This window comes from Micropterus dolomieu, linkage group LG17 (assembly GCF_021292245.1).
Source record: "Micropterus dolomieu isolate WLL.071019.BEF.003 ecotype Adirondacks linkage group LG17, ASM2129224v1, whole genome shotgun sequence".
In the NCBI taxonomy this organism is placed as follows: domain Eukaryota; kingdom Metazoa; phylum Chordata; class Actinopteri; order Centrarchiformes; family Centrarchidae; genus Micropterus; species Micropterus dolomieu.
This window is the reverse complement of record NC_060166.1, coordinates 5,029,181-5,047,696: the sequence shown is the minus strand read 5'-3', so window position 1 is coordinate 5,047,696 and position 18,516 is coordinate 5,029,181. Positions and strand designations below refer to the sequence as shown.

At 41.2% G+C, this 18,516-nt stretch overlaps 1 protein-coding gene and 1 long non-coding RNA gene across 5 annotated transcripts in view; one reads left to right on the top strand and one right to left on the bottom strand.

The window, feature by feature from the left end:
* pipox (pipecolic acid oxidase) overlaps nt 1-18,516 on the top strand; it is a 1,053,392-nt gene that overhangs the window by 321,147 nt on the left and 713,729 nt on the right. The gene's annotated exons all lie outside the window — the stretch shown is intronic.
* Nucleotides 3,798-4,698, bottom strand: LOC123985425. The gene is made up of 2 exons (XR_006828654.1): nt 4,560-4,698; nt 3,798-4,471 (listed from the first exon to the last, which is right to left on the bottom strand). It is a non-coding gene; the product is annotated as an uncharacterized LOC123985425 (long non-coding RNA).

The following is an 18,516-nucleotide window of genomic DNA, read 5'->3' as shown; positions in this document are numbered from 1 at the left end:
CATTCAGAGATACTTCAGATTGCTATGGCGGTAATGTCCTAGCGTACAGGGAAGCCGTGCTCCCAACACTCTGCCATGGTGTTTTTCTACAGCGCCACCGCGTCCCACCAGCACTAATTTTCATTCATAATGATCTTCATGGGCGACATTGAAGGATGAGGGTTTGAGCGGCTTTTGCCTTGGCGCTGTCCCAGCACTTTCAGCCCCAGTGTGCTGTCATAATTATGCTGTCCGTGCTAAATGCCTATTGTGTAAATGTGCAGTGCTGCTGCCAACAAAAGCAGAAAATGGAGGGATTTTACCATCACAAGTCAGTAAATAATTGCCTACAATGCGGGTTATGCTAAAAATTTATCCCCACAGAAGGCATCATTCTGTGAGCAATGTATGGAATAAGACAATGACACAGAAGGTCCTGCAAACACAGTCATAAACACAGATTAGGAGGGGCTTTAAGACGATTCACATTTATTGAAGGAGAATAGCTGCCACTTCTGTTTAGGCACTTAGATACATCATGTTCAACTGTCTAGAATAAGGAGGTTCTACATATGAACCATAAACATGGAACAGTTCATTTCCAACATGTATTATATTAATAATACACAGCCCCTGGTCTTGGAATGAACTCCAAGTTAAACTTAAGCTTGGCACACTCATCTCCTTGGCTGCCTACAAAAAAGATATCAGAAATCTCAACTGATGCATGCATCTGTTTTAATACTTAGCCCATTAAGTTATGCTGGTTACATGTATGCATCTGTCACTCTGTTTGGATATGTATTCTCTATGTATGACTCCAAATGCTTGTGTCTTTTGAACTGTATTGTATTTTATTTTAATTGCGCTGTTTCTTCTTGTAATGTATTTTGATTGTGGTGCCTTCTTGGCCAGGTCTCACTTGTAAAAGAGATTGTCTCAATGGGACTTTCCTGGTAAAATACAGGTAAAAAGAAAAAAAGCACCTAACAAAGGGAAAAGGGTGAACCAATAAAGAGCTGAATCATACAAAATGATTAAGTTGACTGAGATTCTAGAGGTCAGCACCTGAACAACACATCAACTATGTCCTGAAGGAGCAGTTCCACACTCATCATGTATGATATTAGGAACAGGAGCAAAACATGGGCATAGAAAAGTAAACAGAAGTGGTCTGCACACCTTATATTGCAGGGTCCCAAAACGTTAACCATGTGAATGTCCATTTTAAGGAATACACAGGCTATACAGTATACAGACATAAAGGTGACACCTCCTCTTACAATAAGGAGATCTGAATCCACTATATCTATACTGCAACATTACAAATGCATAAGTGCATAAAACAAGAAGAGAGAAGTTTGACAAAAAAACTCCACTTATAATGAAAATCATGAAATAACTTACTAACTTACAAAAATTGCAATTTAAGATTTTTCTTTTTATGTGCGCTTTCAGTCTGCTGCACACTTGAGATGATGAATTTTGGAAATAAGAACATTTAAAGGCAAACAGAGTGGTGCAGTTCAGAAAAAAATTTTTTTAAAATACACTGGGTAAAACATGACTAATATTCTCCACCCATCAGTCTGTGTCATTGTCCAACTCACCTCATACCTGTTCATTTCTAATTGGCTAGAAAAGTCAAGGGACTTACTCTAATGTAAACAAAGCTTGGCATATTTGTGTGCAGCATTACATGTTGTATAGCAACATTTCTCACATTCTCTGTAAGGTTAAAATAAAAATAAAAAATGAAGCCAGTCTGCCAAGTCTGTGACTATCTGAGTGAGTGAGTGAGTGAGTGAGTGATGAAGTTACACCACTGGTTGGTCGAGTGTTTCGAGGAGTTTCCTCTTTGGCCATTGTTATTTTAAAATAGGCACGAACAAAATTGAATGTTAGTTACGTACTGTGACTCCAGATTGAATGACTATAGGCGCAGCCCTCTATGGCTATTGCTAGTAGGTTCACTGCTCTCGCAGCACTGAAAACTTTTAGTGCACGCCCACTGGCCCCACCTTGGTCTCGCCTTTGTGTATAAGTTTAGTTGAGAACGAAAATCAAGATAAGGTCCGTACCCCACTGCTCCATCCGGTACGCACAAGCACACACCCACTTAACGAGAAACTAAGAACCAGTCGGTACCTCGCCAGTGCAATAGTGCATCACAGTATATCATACAGTATGTGCACAGAGGGCACAGAGACAGTATCTGATATTCACCATGAGGGAATGAAACTGGAAAACAACATTACACCTACTGCTGTGAGAAGCGGAGACGAAGGTTACACACTGTAACAGTCCAGCACAGAGCAGAGCAGGAGAGAAAACAGCTCTCCATGAGGGAGCGTGCACAGTTAAAGCATCCCAAATAACAATCACTCTGACAAAACAGTGAGTCTTAGAAAAACGAGGGACATCCTGCAGATTGAAACCAATTAAAAAGCAAGGGAAGTTAAAATATAATTAAAAAGATATAATTATAAAAGAATGTTCTTTTTCACACAAAACATCTTAAGAGTGAAGTTATGAGTGAAAAGGTTTGTTCTTGCAACTGTGATGTTCTACTTCAGTGCACCTTAAGAACAAATACACTACAGAAAATTGCAAATTGATATTTGATTTCCAGGAATTCACATTATAGATACCACTGACTATCATATATACCACACTGACCTTACAATGTCCAGCCATATACTAGTTTTGACCTGATCTTGTTAGAAAAGTTCTTGGGCGTAAGAGCACAGAAAGGCGGAATAAATTCAGCTGCTCTCCTGCACATGACTTTACACATAAATATTAAATAAATTAGCTGCGGCCATTTTATAGATTGATCAGTCATCTCTGGCATGCTGTGACAGGCAATGCTGGGGCTGAAATATTAATGCTGACAAATTAGGGATTTCTGAGTAAATGATGTCACATTGCACGGCTTCACTCAAATTGACTCCCTGGCATGAGGGCACATTTGCCAGCTCCGTAATATACTCGCCTCCTCAACGTCCCCCCTTTCCCCTTTTCCTTCCCTCCTCTTGTCTCTAACCCACTATGTCCTCACTTCCTCTCGCGTCTGCCTCAAAATGACATTCATTATTTTTTTGTTAAGCAGGCGTCATTCTTTTCCTGCTGCCCAGGACCTAAGAGAAAAGGCAGAGGGAAGAAAATGAGGCACCGAAAGGCCAAATCACGGCTTCATGGTGGCAATTGGAGCTCTTCTCTTTGTGACCCGGGGCCCCTGTTGAAAATGGCGTTGTGTTGCTCTGTGGAGGCAGGAATGTGACAGACTCTCTGGGGAAATACAGCTGCATGTATAAGGCAGACCCTGCTTGTCAGTGTCTGTCAGAGTCTGCAAGGATTTCGACCAGCTCCAATCACATATGGCCAGAATAATGTCTCAGCTCACTCACAGATGTGTCGGCGTGCTGCACAGCTATTGTAAATTCTTCTGAATGCAAAAGATTGCACTCAAAGATATATGAGAAACAATTTGTGCTGTGGGAATTATTTGGGGTCTTTGAGGTCTTAGGACAACCAAGTCAGAAAGTAATTATACTTTTACATCTCCGTATTTCTGTTTCATACAACATTCTTTATATAACATCGCTCTGCATTTCTTAGATTGTGTGAGCAAGTGAGAGTAAGTCTTGACACACCACATGCAGTATAGATCTGAGGGTGGGAGAGTTTTAACGCTAAGAAAACAAAGGTTCAGGATTCCATGAATTACATCCATAAAATCTATACTAAACTAAAGATGAAAACAGAACTTATAAAACCATAATAAAAATAAAACCATAGATAAAAACAGCAAAGAAAATGGGGGTAAGAACCATTAACATAACAGCATAAAAGTGTCAAATTTTAATTTAATAAATTATGTCAAGACAATTTCTGCAACACAATGATTTTTTAATCACTTTTTTTTGTTGTGTTTTTTTTATTGAAACAGCAATCAGCATCAGTAAATCATAATGTCTACATAGAAGTGTCTACATGTGTCTAAATGTCTACATAGAAGTTGTAGACATTTGCAACACTTGAAAAGAGGTCACAAGTAAGCATTGCTTTTAAGGATCAGAAGTCTTAAAGCATAGAACCAGTGATCCAGACATTATTTTCTGATCAATATTTTAGTTCATTGTCCTGGTTTACTGGCCCTCAAATGGAATTTCCCCGCTCATGGTCCTCATCTGTCCAGTCGTGAGCAAGCTCTGATAAACCCACGGTTTGCTACCTGCCCAGATCCAAATTGTTACGGTTTCACTGGAGGATTCAGAGGTGGACACAAGTTAGATGTCAAACACACAACTGGAATTATTATTATTATTAACAGTGCAGGAAAGGGAACGAATGGTTTGGGATTAAGCGGAGGCTTCCAGTCAGAGCGGGGCTTGGTAATGGTGTCCTTCAGTTCTGTTCAGGGTGGAGTGGCTTGGCAGGCTGACAGGCAGGGTGCAGGTAGGCAGGCGGGCAGCGTCTCAGGTGGATACTGAGGTGGACAAAAACAGGACATTAGGCAAGGTTCACAAACAACATTCAAAAATGCAGAGATACAAAGAATTTGCAAGCCATTGTACCACAGGAGGTAAACTGACGAACTAAGAGTGGGAGCTGAACCAAAGTATTTGACTGCACAGGTTGATTACTGGATGAGCCGCAGGTGGGAGACGCTGCAGGTGGACAGGAGCCAGGATTGGACACGCCCATGAACACACACAGAGCACATGACAAACAAGACAGACAGAGACAGCAGGGGAGGGAATCACAGGGAGAACACTAGGAAGAAGAAGGAGGCAAGGCCTAATCATAACACAAATAGCAGACAGATACAGTTAGAGACTAGCTGGTGAACATAGTGGAGTGTTAAGCAGCTAAAGGGCCAGAGTATTTCCGTAAGGAGCTGGTAGACCAAAAACAGAGCTAAAAGAGAGTGAATGTTGAAATGATATTCTTCAGGGGGTCATAAACACAACTCCAAATTGATGATATTGTTGCTCGTAACTGCTTGATGTGTAAATAGGAAACTGTTAAAGTTACAAGTTCATGTCAAACGTGTAATTTCCTGCTTATTCTGCCACCAGCTGGCCAAAAAAAGGATTTAATGCAGTTTGAATCACCAGTCATCATTGTTTAATTAATTGCAACATCTTAATAAAGATAGAATAACAGTGTTAGCCACTGTTTAGAAGTCATTAGTAACTTGTTGATGTTGATTGTGTAGTTTTGGTAATAGCAGATTGTGGAAGGAACAAAAGGCTGACAGATACTTATTGCAGAAGCATTTGATCAAGAAAACTAAAGAACATTTTTGTATTTTTGTATTTTGTACAGTATGCAAACAAGGTTTATATGGAAATCTGGCTAACTTTTCAGAAACTCAGCAATTCTGGTAGAGTTACATAAAGGTTTTACGATCATAGTCCATCCAGCCATCCATCCATCGTCAACCGCTTATCCTGCGTACAGGGTCGCGGGGGGCTGGAGCCAATCCCAGCTTACATTGGGCGAAAGGCGGGGTACACCCTGGACAGGTCGCCAGTCCATCGCAGGCCAATCACAGTCAGACTAATTAAATATCTTATCGTGAATTACTGATCTCCAACACACAGCCTAACTAGCTAACGTCACCATTAAGTGAACAAGGTTTACTAATCAGAATGAACACCAGTATCGATGCCAAGGGGAAACCAGGGAAGAAGACAAGACAGCGTAGACAACTCCTATAATCCGCTGATTTATACAATCTTTACAACTTTTAACTTTTTAACAAAGATTTTTGCTTTGGAACTATATAAAATAAAAGCAAATTCAAAGCAAGTACTATAACCACAACTGTACACTAACAATGTCTATTTAGAACAATAAAGCAACAGTCCCCTTTCATAAACATAAGTGAACGTATAGGAAACACTTTCCTCCATCCTTTCCTCTGTCTCTGCAGCTCTGTTGTTGCTGCTGGGACCACGCTCTGTGGGCGTGACTGGCCAGCCGACTGGCACCGCTATCACCGCGGGCGCTTGTGTAGCTTCTCAACCCCGAAAACTTTTCATTCGCCATCAACTATGGTAAAACTGCCAATATTTAAATTCTACACAGTTGATTTCTCGCCTCAAAACCGCTCAAAAGTGTTTTTAGTAATTAAATAAAAACGTTCTGCTGTTCGCCCTCTCCGCCTCTTTCTGCTTCTCGGATGAATGCTTCTTCTTCGTGAGTTGTCTTACAGTCAAGCAGTCATGGCAGACAGTGGAAGCGATACTGCCCCCAGTTAGAAATAAACAACCAGAAATGTTCCTAATATGAAGATTGCTGGCTCTCCCTTAAACGGCATCTATGTAACGATGCGTCGGCAATGAAATTTCACCTCTACAAATTTTTATAGTCGATGTCATCAACTAATTGTTGCAGCTCTACAGCAAAATACCACCAGCTACATCATTGTGTATTATCACATAATTATTTTTGGGTGTCCCGACCTTAGTGAGAGAATGTTGCGTGTTATGTAACAATGCTGAGTGAGACATACAGCCCACCTTCACATTTACTTATGCACAGAGTTGGGTTCCTAGTAACGCGTTACTGTAATAATATTACTTTTCCCAGTTACTAATGCAAGTAACGCTGCGTTACTCATTACTGAACGCAGCAACCTTGACGTGAATTCACAACTGTGCGGCAGCTCAGCGGCTTTGTTGTTCATGTCCACTGGTAGCCAAAACTAAAGGAAGAAAGTAGAAGAAGGGAGAAAGGTGTTCTGTCCACAGCTGGAAGTAGCTACTGCCATTATTGTGTCACAGTCGGATGTAAAGAACATTGTCGTCTCGTGTAAACCAACAAAAAGCTTTCAACCGCGAACATTTCTATATCTGATTTATTGAAGCATCTGCAGAAGCAGCACAGCGACGTGAAACTCACAGAAAGAAACTCCGGCAGCTGCTGCCACTAATGCTTGGACTCGTCGGGAGAGAGTGGCGTTACTGCTCTTATAAACAGGCTACAACGTGGCTTTAACGTAGCGTTTTGTAACTACTTAATACTGCTCTTATAAATAGACTACATGTGCAGTAAAACAGCTGTTAAAAGTAAAAGTCGGGATTTACTTGCTTTATTTTTTTATTTTAGCCGCTTGTATTAAGAAACGTTAGGCCTAGGCTATATGCTTTGTAAAAACCACACTCCTTGCTGCAGCTGTTGAATATGATATTACCCAAAAATTCAGGAGAGACTGCTTTGTTTGGTGGTGAAGGGGGTGCTAGTGATTGAGAAGTATGTATTCGTGCAGCACCTCCTCGCTCGCTCGTAATATAGTAACGTAATAAGTTACGTAACTAGTTACTTTTATCACCCAGTAATAAGTAAAGTAATAATATTACTTTTTTAAGGAGTAATAACTAACTAATAATATATCACAGTTTCTGAGTAACTTGCACAACACTGCTTATGCATGGCTTCTACAATATACTCTTGTGGTTTTCCAGATGACACAGAGAAAGGCCCTGCTCAGCAATAAGCCTCAGCTCATCTGCTGCTAGTCAGCATGTAATGAATGAGGCCTGCGTCCCAGATCAATACTATCTGTGAGGAATCACCAGCAGGCTGGACAGCCACACATGAGCACAGGAGTTACTCATTTATGATGTCTCTCATGAATGGGATGGCTGTTCTTTGTTTGTGGGTTTTGTCATGCAAGTACGCCTGAATGGGGTGGTCCCACGTTACATGGGTGTTGACTAATCAGAAAAATGTAGTGATGGTTCGACAGTCGGATGAGTCTCCTCTAAGTCAGTTTGGAATGGGAAAATGACGAGCAGAGCAGAAAACAGAGCAGACAGTACGCAGAAAACACTGATGCTAAGAAGGCCCATGGCACTGCAAACTTGTTACTGGAAGCCAAATATAAAAATATTTGAATATGCTAGAGTTAGTTCAAAATGATGTCAGGGGATTTCTTTATTTTCTCTTTGCTCAAGTTATGCTGTGATTAGTTGATTTGATTTTATAAGCAGGAGCGTAGGAGTCCCCACAGACGTCAAAGCCACTGGTACACCGACCTGTCTATAAAGAAATGCTGGGTTGAAATATATCTCTGTCAAAACTAAATTAAAAAAAAAACAAGAAAAAACATCATCTGTCCTGCTGGAGGCAAAGGTGAAAACTGTTTTTTCAATTGTTTCATGAACATGAGCCGTGTGGCTAAAATTGCTCTGTTATTTACGTTTGAAGATTTCAACCATTTTTCTCCAGAAGCACCAGTTTATACTGAATGCATCTAAAGACTTTTCCAGTCTTACACAGTACAAATTATTTTCCTGAACTTAATTCACTTGTTTTCAACGATAAAATGGCTTGGGATGAGAAAATATTTCTCATGTTGTTTTGCACATATAGTTAGAAGTTATGGTACAAGTTATCATAATACTAGACCCTCAGGGCTGCCTAGACAAGTAATTCAAATGAGATATACCTGCTCAGGCTCCAGTCCATGAAAACCGGCTTAATTGGAAAGATTCCAGGTAGAATTAAATGCAATCTAAATGTGACTTTTAAAATGCAAGGATTTTGCAAACATTTTAAGTGCAAAAGTCAGACATGACTTTTTACAACAGTTACATTTTAATTATGTACTATTGCTAATAATTGTTTAAACATCGTTGCAATAAAACACATCTCAATCGGTGAGTGTTGTCTTTGACCGTATTAAGTCATTCACTTAAGATAATACTGGTTGACACTGGGATAAAGAGAGGTGATGTGGCTCAAATGGTCAACAAAAGTGCTAACACTGTAAAGGTTAGGGGTTTAACTCCCACTTCGGTCAGGACTCCAAAAAGCTCTACATTCACAGTACACAGTAGAGTAGAATAATGTGTGAAGATTTTCTGTGGTATTTATATCTGGAGTGTGTCCCCTGACCCGGCTCTGGCTTCTACAGATGACTTCTACCTCAAAAATGTCAGAGGAAGGAAAAGAGAAAAGGGAAACTGTCTGTGGTCCATCTATCAGCCGTGGAGATGAATAGAAATGGAATACCCTCCTCTTTCGCCTCGATCCCTCAACACACAGTTCCCTCTCTCTCCTCCCTTTTCTTAATGCAATCACTTGGCCTCACTGCCATCTGTCCTTTATTTTTTTTTACGCCAGCCCGTTTTTGCCATCAAATTACTCCGTCAGAACCCGGCGGCACCTGTCCATCACATTGAAAGAGGAGGTAGAATGTCGCTCAGACAGCTGACTGACAAGGAGACACGCATGGAGAAAAACAAGATGAGGTGGAGAGTGGTCAGAGCAAGGGATGCAGACAGAACAGAGGAAGGAGGAGGAGGAGGAGAGGATAAGAAATGGAAGGACACAGGATGTAAAGGGCAAGAGCACTAGAGATAGGAAACAGGTTGAAGTGAAAGAGCGGAAAGGAGGAGAAAAAGTGGGTCTCCTTTTTTTGTCTTGTAGCGTCCCCTGGGTGTGGCAGTATCAAGTCAATCTGGGGGGCTAATTCGTGTCAGGGTTTGAATCCTATCTCCTTGAGAGGCGAGCAGAAGGTTGATAAAAATTGAAGTGGAATTGAAGTTGGATGCGCAAGAGGATAGGGGGCACAACAATGAGGTGGGGGAGGAAAGGGTGAGCAGTCTGCTCCATGCTCTATCCATTCCCAATACCTCTGACCTTGCCCAGTGTCCCTGCTACTCATATTGTAACTTCCTCACTATTATTTATGGAAAATGCCAGTATATTCTTCTTTGTGGAGTTGAATTCTATTCATTTTGCCAAAATTGTACTCACTATAGTAATTGCTTAGATCTAGCAATGATGATGACATTCATGCAACAAAGTCTGACATGGCAAGAAACAAGCTATTTTGGATAGTCAAAAAACGCAAGAAGTATAGTCATGCGTTTATGGTATTGTTTTTCCTCCTCCCTGACCACATGGATAATGCTCCTTAAATGATGGACACTAAGAGATCACTAGATGTTTGAAGATAAAAGGGTTTTCCCATTTTGTCGGCTCTCAAAGACATGACTCCTCTCCTCCACTGGCCAGTCACAGTCTTATTATGATAAAATGCTGGACATAGCAATGGGTGAGCTCTGATATGAACAACACCTCAGTATGACGTTCTCATAACCTGAATGGAATGCATACTATCAATGACATCTCATTGGGTGGAGGATTTGGCAAGACCACTTTGTCTCAGAATCTGACATATGATATCCTTGCAAGAGACTTATTTGCCATGCCCACCCATAAAGATATGTTATCCATGTCCCCATGATAAGTAACAGAGTTACTGTACATTCATGAGCTGTGAAAGAGCAAAAATGTCAAACCTCATATCAGCACCACCGTACAGAAGAATTATACAGCTTACCACTACACTCAAAGTTGAATTAGTTTTGCCTTTGACCTTGTTTGTCATGACCTTTTAATGAGCTACCAATTAGATGACAGCTGTTTCTGACATTACCTGAAAACTACCTAGAAGGTTTCCTTCTATTCCAGAAGGGCAGGATATTATTCTCAGTGCTTTCTTTCTGTTAAACTCAGGTACATGATTCACATGTGGCCAGCTTTGTGGAGTTATGAAAGTAGGGAAGGCTTAAACTCTCACTCAATTTCCCTTTTTTCATACTTCACATAGCTACTTAATCTCTTGGGTACAGTGCATGACCATAAATGCCTTTAAGGAAGGACGGTACAAAACAGGGGCAGCTGGTCAATCCAAGCAACAAAGCTGAATCCAACGTCAACAAGCTTAATAAATTATTATTACATATTTTAAGTTATATAATTAATTCGATGTTTCAAGTTGTACAGTATGAAGATATTTTGCATTCTCTTTGGGCTCCATCCCAGCCACACAATACATGCTAATTCAGTATTAGCTTCCTCCTGATTCTGCCTCCATCTTAAACAAAAAAATGGGTGATAAAACCCATAAAAAAACATAAAATAATGGGATTCATGAGTAACTGACTGAGAAGCCAATCAAGACCTCATACAGAGAAGCTGTATTGGGTCAAACAAGGCTGTCCTTGTTTGTATTTTTTTCAACTATTTCAGCTTAGAGAAGAAGATGCTTTTAGGCACGCTGTTCCACTTTTTTATTACAAAAACAATTTCATTATCGATGCATCGTTACATAGATGCCGTTTAAGGGAGAGATAGCAATCTTCACATTAGGAAGATTTCTGGTTGTTTATTTCTAACTGCAATGCACTACAGGAAGTGCTGGGGGCAGTATCGCTTCCACTGTCTGCCATGACTGCTTGACTGTAAGACAACTCACGAAGAAGAAGCATTCATGCGAGAAGCAGAAAGAGGCGGAGAGGGCGAACAGCAGAACGTTTTTTGTACGCTACTTTATCACTAAATACACTTTTGAGCGGTTTTGAGGCAAGAAATCAACTGTGGAGTGAAAATTTAGAGCACCAATCTAGACACAACATTGCTCATGTGCAGTGTTGGGCAGTAAAGCGTTAAATGTGAATGCTCCGTATTTGTATAGCGCCTTTCTAGTCTTTTCGACCACTCAAAGCCCTGTTACACTACATCTGCATTCACCATTCACAGCTTAAGTGCTCAAACAGAAACTAACATTCACACACATTCATACACTGGCAGAACAGCCACAAGAGGATATGCCCAAGGATACTTCGACATGCAACCTGGAGGAGCCGGGGATTGAACCGCCGACCTTCCGATTAACGGGCAACCCGCTCTACCTCCAGCCGCTCCCGCTGTAATAATATTACTTTTAACTACCCAGTAACTAAGTAGTGTAACTAATTACTTGTCTAAAACTAATAATATTATTATTAGTTACTAAGGCAGGTAACGCTGCACCATCCTTGACGTAAATCCACGATTGTGCGGAAGCTCAGCGGTACCGGACCTTCTCTTGTTCATGTCCGCTGATAGCCAAAAAACTAAAGGAAGAATGCAGAACAAGGGAGAGAGCCGTTCTGTCCACAGCTGTAAGTAGCTACTGCCATTATTGTGTCACAGTCTAAGATGCAAAGAACATTGTCGTCTATTGTAAACTTTGTGCGACCAGCAAAAACCCTAAACATTTCTACATCTGATTTATTGAAGCATCTGCAGAAGCAGCACAGCGACGTGAAACTTACAGAAAGAAACTCCGGCAGCTGCTGCCACTAATGCTTGGACTCGTCAGGAGAGAGTGGCGTTACTGCTCTTATAAACAGGCTACATGTGCAGTAAAACAGCTGTTTAAAAGTTGCAATTTACTTGGTTTATTTTTTTATTTCAGCCGGTGGCGTTAAGAAACGTTAGGCCTAGGCTATATGCTTTGTAAAAAATACACTCCTTGCTGCTCTTATGGATATGATATTAGTTAAAAAGTCAGGAGAGACTGCTTTGTTTTGGGGTGAAGGGGGGTGGTAGTGAAACCAGTATTTCCCATAATTAGCCTATAATTTGGATAATTATCAACGCGGACCGCCACATACTGATTTTCCAAATTTTTACTAGGCGTATTTAAAATCAATTTTGATTAAGGAGCTGTACTGAGGAGCATATATTCGTGCAGCACCTCCTGGCTCGCTCCCTCCTCTCTCTCTCTCTCTCTCTCTCTCTCTTGTGAACACCGCTGCATATGCTAAAATGTTGCCTTTCTGTCACTGTACAGAGGTGAGCACAGCTCCTACAGTTGACCTTGGGTAGTGTGGCTTATTATGAACCAGTATCTGCCCACAGGTACATGCTTCCCAAAGATCTGTAGGTGATGGCTTTGTTCCAGATCATATTCCACAAGCTTTGCCCTCCTTCCCTCCCTCCTTCCACTTCCTACCCCTCATCCCTAAACAAATCCCTCACCCTGATGCTCCTCTCTCCTCTGAGCTGTATTAGTACGAGATTCCGCCTCCAAATTGCCAAAAAATAGCAGAAGATTAGGCACTTGAATTTGAAATCAGACACGCACAAGATCCGTGAATGGAAATGATGGGAGGAGCGGATAGGACCTGGTTTTTTTGTATGTTTCCTCAGGCTTTGAAGAAAGCATAGCAAACATCGGGGCGTCCCCCTCATAGCACTATGATGCCTGACCTGGATTTTTTAAAAAGCTCTGGAGACGCTGTAGTGTTTAAATTGGGGCTGGTGATACAAGAGAAAGCCAAAAAATATAAATAAATAGATGAAAAGATGAAGGTCGGTAGGGCATTGTCCAGACAGACCTTTCAAACCTACATTTTTGACCTTTTGCAGCTCTCAAACATGAATCCAACTAATTGAGTTAGTCTGCCACTTTGATACACCCAAATAGAACCCAGCCACAGATGCTGTGATTAGCACTGTCTCATTCCTGTTCCCAATGCAGAAAGCCCAGACGCACAGTTTCCAAGCCTAACACCAAAGCTCACACCAATTTGGATCCAAGTGTCACCGGAGTAGCATTGTATTGTCACAATCCTTTTTTTGAAATTGCGTAATGCTAATACCTCTGTTGTATTTTGCTATTTCGTTTTCCATTCGTTTCGGTGAAGATGGGAATGTGTGTAGAAATATCAGACAGTCTCATGTTTTCCTTATTAATAAGGGAAGATTAAGAGATTTGCCATTCGACGCTCAAGCCCACAACTGTCAAAACAGCAGGCAGGAAAAGCAAGTTCTTTTCTCCCCTCTGGAACAGCCCCCACTAAGAATACATGAATACAGATCTGTGTGAGTGGGCATATTTATAAGAGATAAATGTGTTTTTGGGGTGTGTGTTAGTGCATATCTGTATGTATTTTAGGATTAAAATGGATATCAGTCGTGTTGATGTCATTTTTTCTGGTTTGCCTCAAGCTTTTGTTGATTTTCAGATGTTGTGATCAGTGTCACAGTGTTAACAGATCCACAAGGAAGTCTCTTGAAAGAATACTGATCTGCATCTTTCTACTGGAAGTTCATCTGTGAAGAGCAGCAGCTGTCTGGCCTCTGTCAACACTAAGAATTGCTAAGAAAGCACAAGCTGTTTGTCTCGCAGTGACCTTTGAACTTCTCTGCGGTACAAATGCCTTCAGCTGCCAATGTCACGGCTGAGGCTGGCAGCACCGGCTTTCTCCCGGACGTCATCCTCTCTCCGCTGCCCACAGCAACACCACCGCCACTCCTCAACAAAGCCAGACAAATGATTTCGATTTGTCCTCTGCTATCCGGGGAAGAAGTTATCGATACAATCCGCCAAATGATGTCAAGGATTTGTCAGCAAAGCTTATGAATGACAAAACAGCCCACCTCCTTCCACCCCCCCAACCTAAAAACACCTCTACTGCAGGCCAAGAAGATTGAGAGCCAGGAAACTTTATTGATTTCTTCTCCCTGCATCCTCACCCTCACCTTCTTAAATAGAAGCTCAAGCTACAAAGGCCAGAGCAGCAGCTTTTGTGTGCTAAAATGTGGCTAAAAGCTTTCTGGAAGGTTGAGGGAAAGGATTGAATTGGATATTGCATCTAATGCTGCCTCCAGCAGATGGGCTTTACAGCTGACTGAAGGAAAGGAGCTGTGTTTGGCTGGCAAGCTGGCTGGTTGGTTGTTTGACAGGCTGGCTGACATCTCCGCATCCCCTCCTTCCTTTAGCTTGAGTTGTTTGTGAAAAAGATCAGTGGGATGGTGGGTAAATAGATCAACTTTGTGCTGCTGACAAAAGAAGGTGTTGGAAGGGTAGTGGGCTGAGCTGATGCCATTGAGAGGGGGCCCGGCAGAAGGGTGTGATGCCAAACACGGTATGTCTGGCTGGGAGTGGACATGCTAAATGAGGGCTGGCGAATGTTGCAGAAATGAAGAACAAATAAGAAGAGGGAGAAGAGGCATGGAGAATGTGAATGCCAAAAGCGGCCATCTAATGAGAGCCATCAAAAAGAAGGTGCACAAAATACCTTCATATAAAGATAAAAAAAGATTATTAAAGGAGAATTTTTGTGAGAGTTTTTTTCTGTTAAATATTTAACAGCATCTGAAACCCCTTCTCCAACAGCAGATTTGGGGTGGGGCCTGTCGCCAACGATTCATGTAACTGGACTTAATTCATTTATTAATTTATTTTTATTTTAAAACTTGCACATTTTCTGTAATGCTTATGCAACAGTCCTCATACGTGCATTAAAGGGGACTCCACTGGCTTTACACATGAAGTTCTGTTGACTTGTCATGAGGAGTACTGTCTCTTTTGAGTCCTCCAACGTTATCGTGCGATACCAAATCGCTCAAGTAACTTATACTGTATGAGGGAACTGCTCCTTTTGTATATATTTATGGGATGGGCACGTTAACACATTATTATCACATTGGCACATTAATTAATTAATGCTGACAATTATTTTATCTCATATTAACACAGTTTTCTTATTATTATTATTTTATTTTTAAAACCATGGGTCACAGGATGCCCTCCAGCCCAGTCCTTAAGAGAGTCATAGTTACTCCCGCCTGGGATGAGCAGAGGGAGGCTTTGTTGGATGCAGTGTGTTGGAGAAGTACCCTAGATGAACAAAAACAAGACAAGCGAACAAATGCCATAGCGAAGTGGGTAGCCACACACTGCATGCTGATTAGTAAAACTCACAAACAGCAAGGATCAGTCTCTGTTTAAGTGATTTGTGCTGCGCGTTGCGTACAAAAAGTTGTAGACAGTTCAACTTCGGCAGCGGGCCGCATTTGCGTGAGGCGAGCACAACCGCGCCAGCCCTGGCAGTGGCAACAGCTTTGGTTTAATATTTGATTTGATTACATTAATGTTTAAGTTGAGATTTACAAGAAATATTTTATTGTTACTTTGTAAAGGGAATACTGCTGGTAAAAAGTTTAGTATTTGCAAACCACATGTTATTGCACTTTTGTGCACATAGCAGTACATTTAAATTCATTATCCAATTTTGCGCATAACAATTAATCACGATTTAATTGTTTAATCGTTGCTCAGCACAAATATAGACACATCCTTAGACCACACAACAGTCCCAATAGAAAATATAGCTTTCTTTGGTCTTTTTTCTCTCCATTGTTCACCTATAGTACCATCCGCCCTCACTGAGCTGTACACAGTACCTTGGATAAGGTTTGTTCCTAAATAGATTACAGAGTTGAAAAGCCACAAAAGTTCAGTACCTGGCAAAGCAATTGTTGATTTATTGCTACTTATCAAACCCCCCTGAAAAAAAAAAACTTTAACCTTAAAGTAAAGTTGATACAAAATCTTGAAAATAAGGGAGAAAATATGTATTTAAGGCATACAGTTGTGCCCTCACTCACCAGCCCTCCACTTGGCCTCGTCTTCTCTGTATCAGAGGAGAACACACAAGGACTCCTATCTCCTGAGGTAAGCTCTTTGGCAAACATAGTGCTGATTAAAACAAACAGGCCAGCGAGCCCCACTGCTGGAGAGGACAGGGCAAACAGGATTGGTGCAGCAGGAGGCCCAGAGATGGCATGAACCAGACTGCAGTGCAAAGAGCTGAGCAAAGACAAAGCTGTCTGTCAGAGATGTCAGCTCCAAGGTGGCGAGTACAACATTACAACACATTTCTTCAGCAGCAAGACGAATTATAAGCTGATTTTTGAGTTGGTTTTATTAAGGTTATTAAGCTGACCAGGCCTTTGCTGTCCAGGCCCTTGGCTGTGGAACTCCCTGCTGGGGATCTCAGGCAGGCAACCTCAGTATCCTCTTTTAAATCTCTTCTTAAAGCAAAATTTTGCTGTAATTTCATCCTAAAATTACAGCTTAAAAATAATTTTGATGGTATACTGTAATAGGGAGAATGGCATCTCTAGCATTGGAATCCCGGGCAGGAAATCTATCACGAGAACAGCGTAATACTTTATGGCACCACATCACACAACAACAAGACTGCAGCAAGCAAGCTATAAGAAGAAGCTGATTCCATGGGGTCACCCCTTAAAAATGGCAAGACAAGACCCAGTGAAATGTTGCTAGACAGTGTGGCTCCTCAACTGGTCAATTGAAGGCTCATGGACAGGCCTGATGAGACTTGGCTGCCTGGCTCCTCATTTACAAAAACTTCCCTCATCTCAAACACCTGCTAAGAAAATGTCAGGCAGGGCAGGTAAGTGTCTGCTCACTCCGTTTTTGGTCTGATCATGGCTCAAAAAAATAGGTTTGGACCCAAAAGCAAGACTGAAAGAGCAAGCAGATAAATATAAAAGTTTATCTTTACCTGGTGTCCAAAAAACAGACAGGAGTCAGGAAACCGGGCAGGCCAACAAAGAAATGGGTAGGCAAAAAGGCAGCAGTCCAGGGTATAGGCAGAAAATAAATCTGTCAGGTAACAGGCAGGCAGATGAAATGGCTGGAACACCTAGGAAAGAACACATATGACGATTTGACAGGGAACAGGAGGAAATGGGTCAGTATATATACTGCATGGGTAATGAGGGTTTACTCCCTTCACTCTGGGCCAGTTCACTGCTGATTTAGTGTTTTTCTCCAAATATTCTCCAGTGTCTCTTGTGCCTCCCTTCATGTGGATTTATATTGTCTTTTGGATTTTTGGATTTAATGAAACCAATGTGAAATGATTTTGAACAAGTACTGCACTGCACTGTCTTAACCCCTTGACGTCGATTGTCACAAATTCGCATCACACCTGTTCATTTCAGACTGCAGTCAAGGTAGCACATGTATTCCCCCGATGCCTGTTGGTGCATATTCGATACGTACCTAGGAACCATTTGCAAGCACTGGTTCCTCGTTTATACCTGTTGTCGCATCATACCTACATCATACCTGAATTTAGATCTTTTCTCTGTTTTATAGACAAATTAACAATCTTCACTTAATTTAATTTTTTATTGTAAAAGTGCAGTGAGCATCACATCGGCCCCTGTGAACAAGCACTGCAGTAGTTGACCGACCAAAACCTACTTAATGTTTTGTAGGATAAAATCAAACGTTAATAGATAAACATGAAATATAACACAATTTAGTTAGTCCAATACATGTGTGCATTTACAGGGTGTAAACATAATCTACAAACAAAAAAATGTAAAAACGTTTTATTAAACAAAATTGCAAAAAAGAATATGCATATAAATGAATTCATTGAGAACAGACTTTGAAGCATAAAAGAACAAAAATGAAATGTACAGAAAACTATACATTTTAATTATTGAGCTCTTTTCTAGACAGCTGCACATGCTGTTTGCGTGCCAGAGAGATGAACCTGGACTCCGTGGTGGGGAAAGAGAATGACTGTCATTTCTCAGTGTACTCAATGGTTTTAGTGTCAGCTTAAAAGAGCCCAGAATCCTGCCAAGACTAAGTAATAGATCTCCAGGCATTTAGAAGGCATGTGAAATCTTCTTCCATGTTCTCATTCTGCCCTAATTCAATTAGGCTCCTTTCCAAATGAGCCTGGGACAGCAGATTCTTTTCTCTTTTTTTCTAAAGAGAGGAGCTGCTGTGGTGTCGGAACTACACTTTCACCTCATCACTTCGGCCTCTTCATATCCTCTCCGCACGCTAACACCCTGATAAGCATCAGATGCTGCAGCGGTCAGCCAGGATCCCATGACATCAGC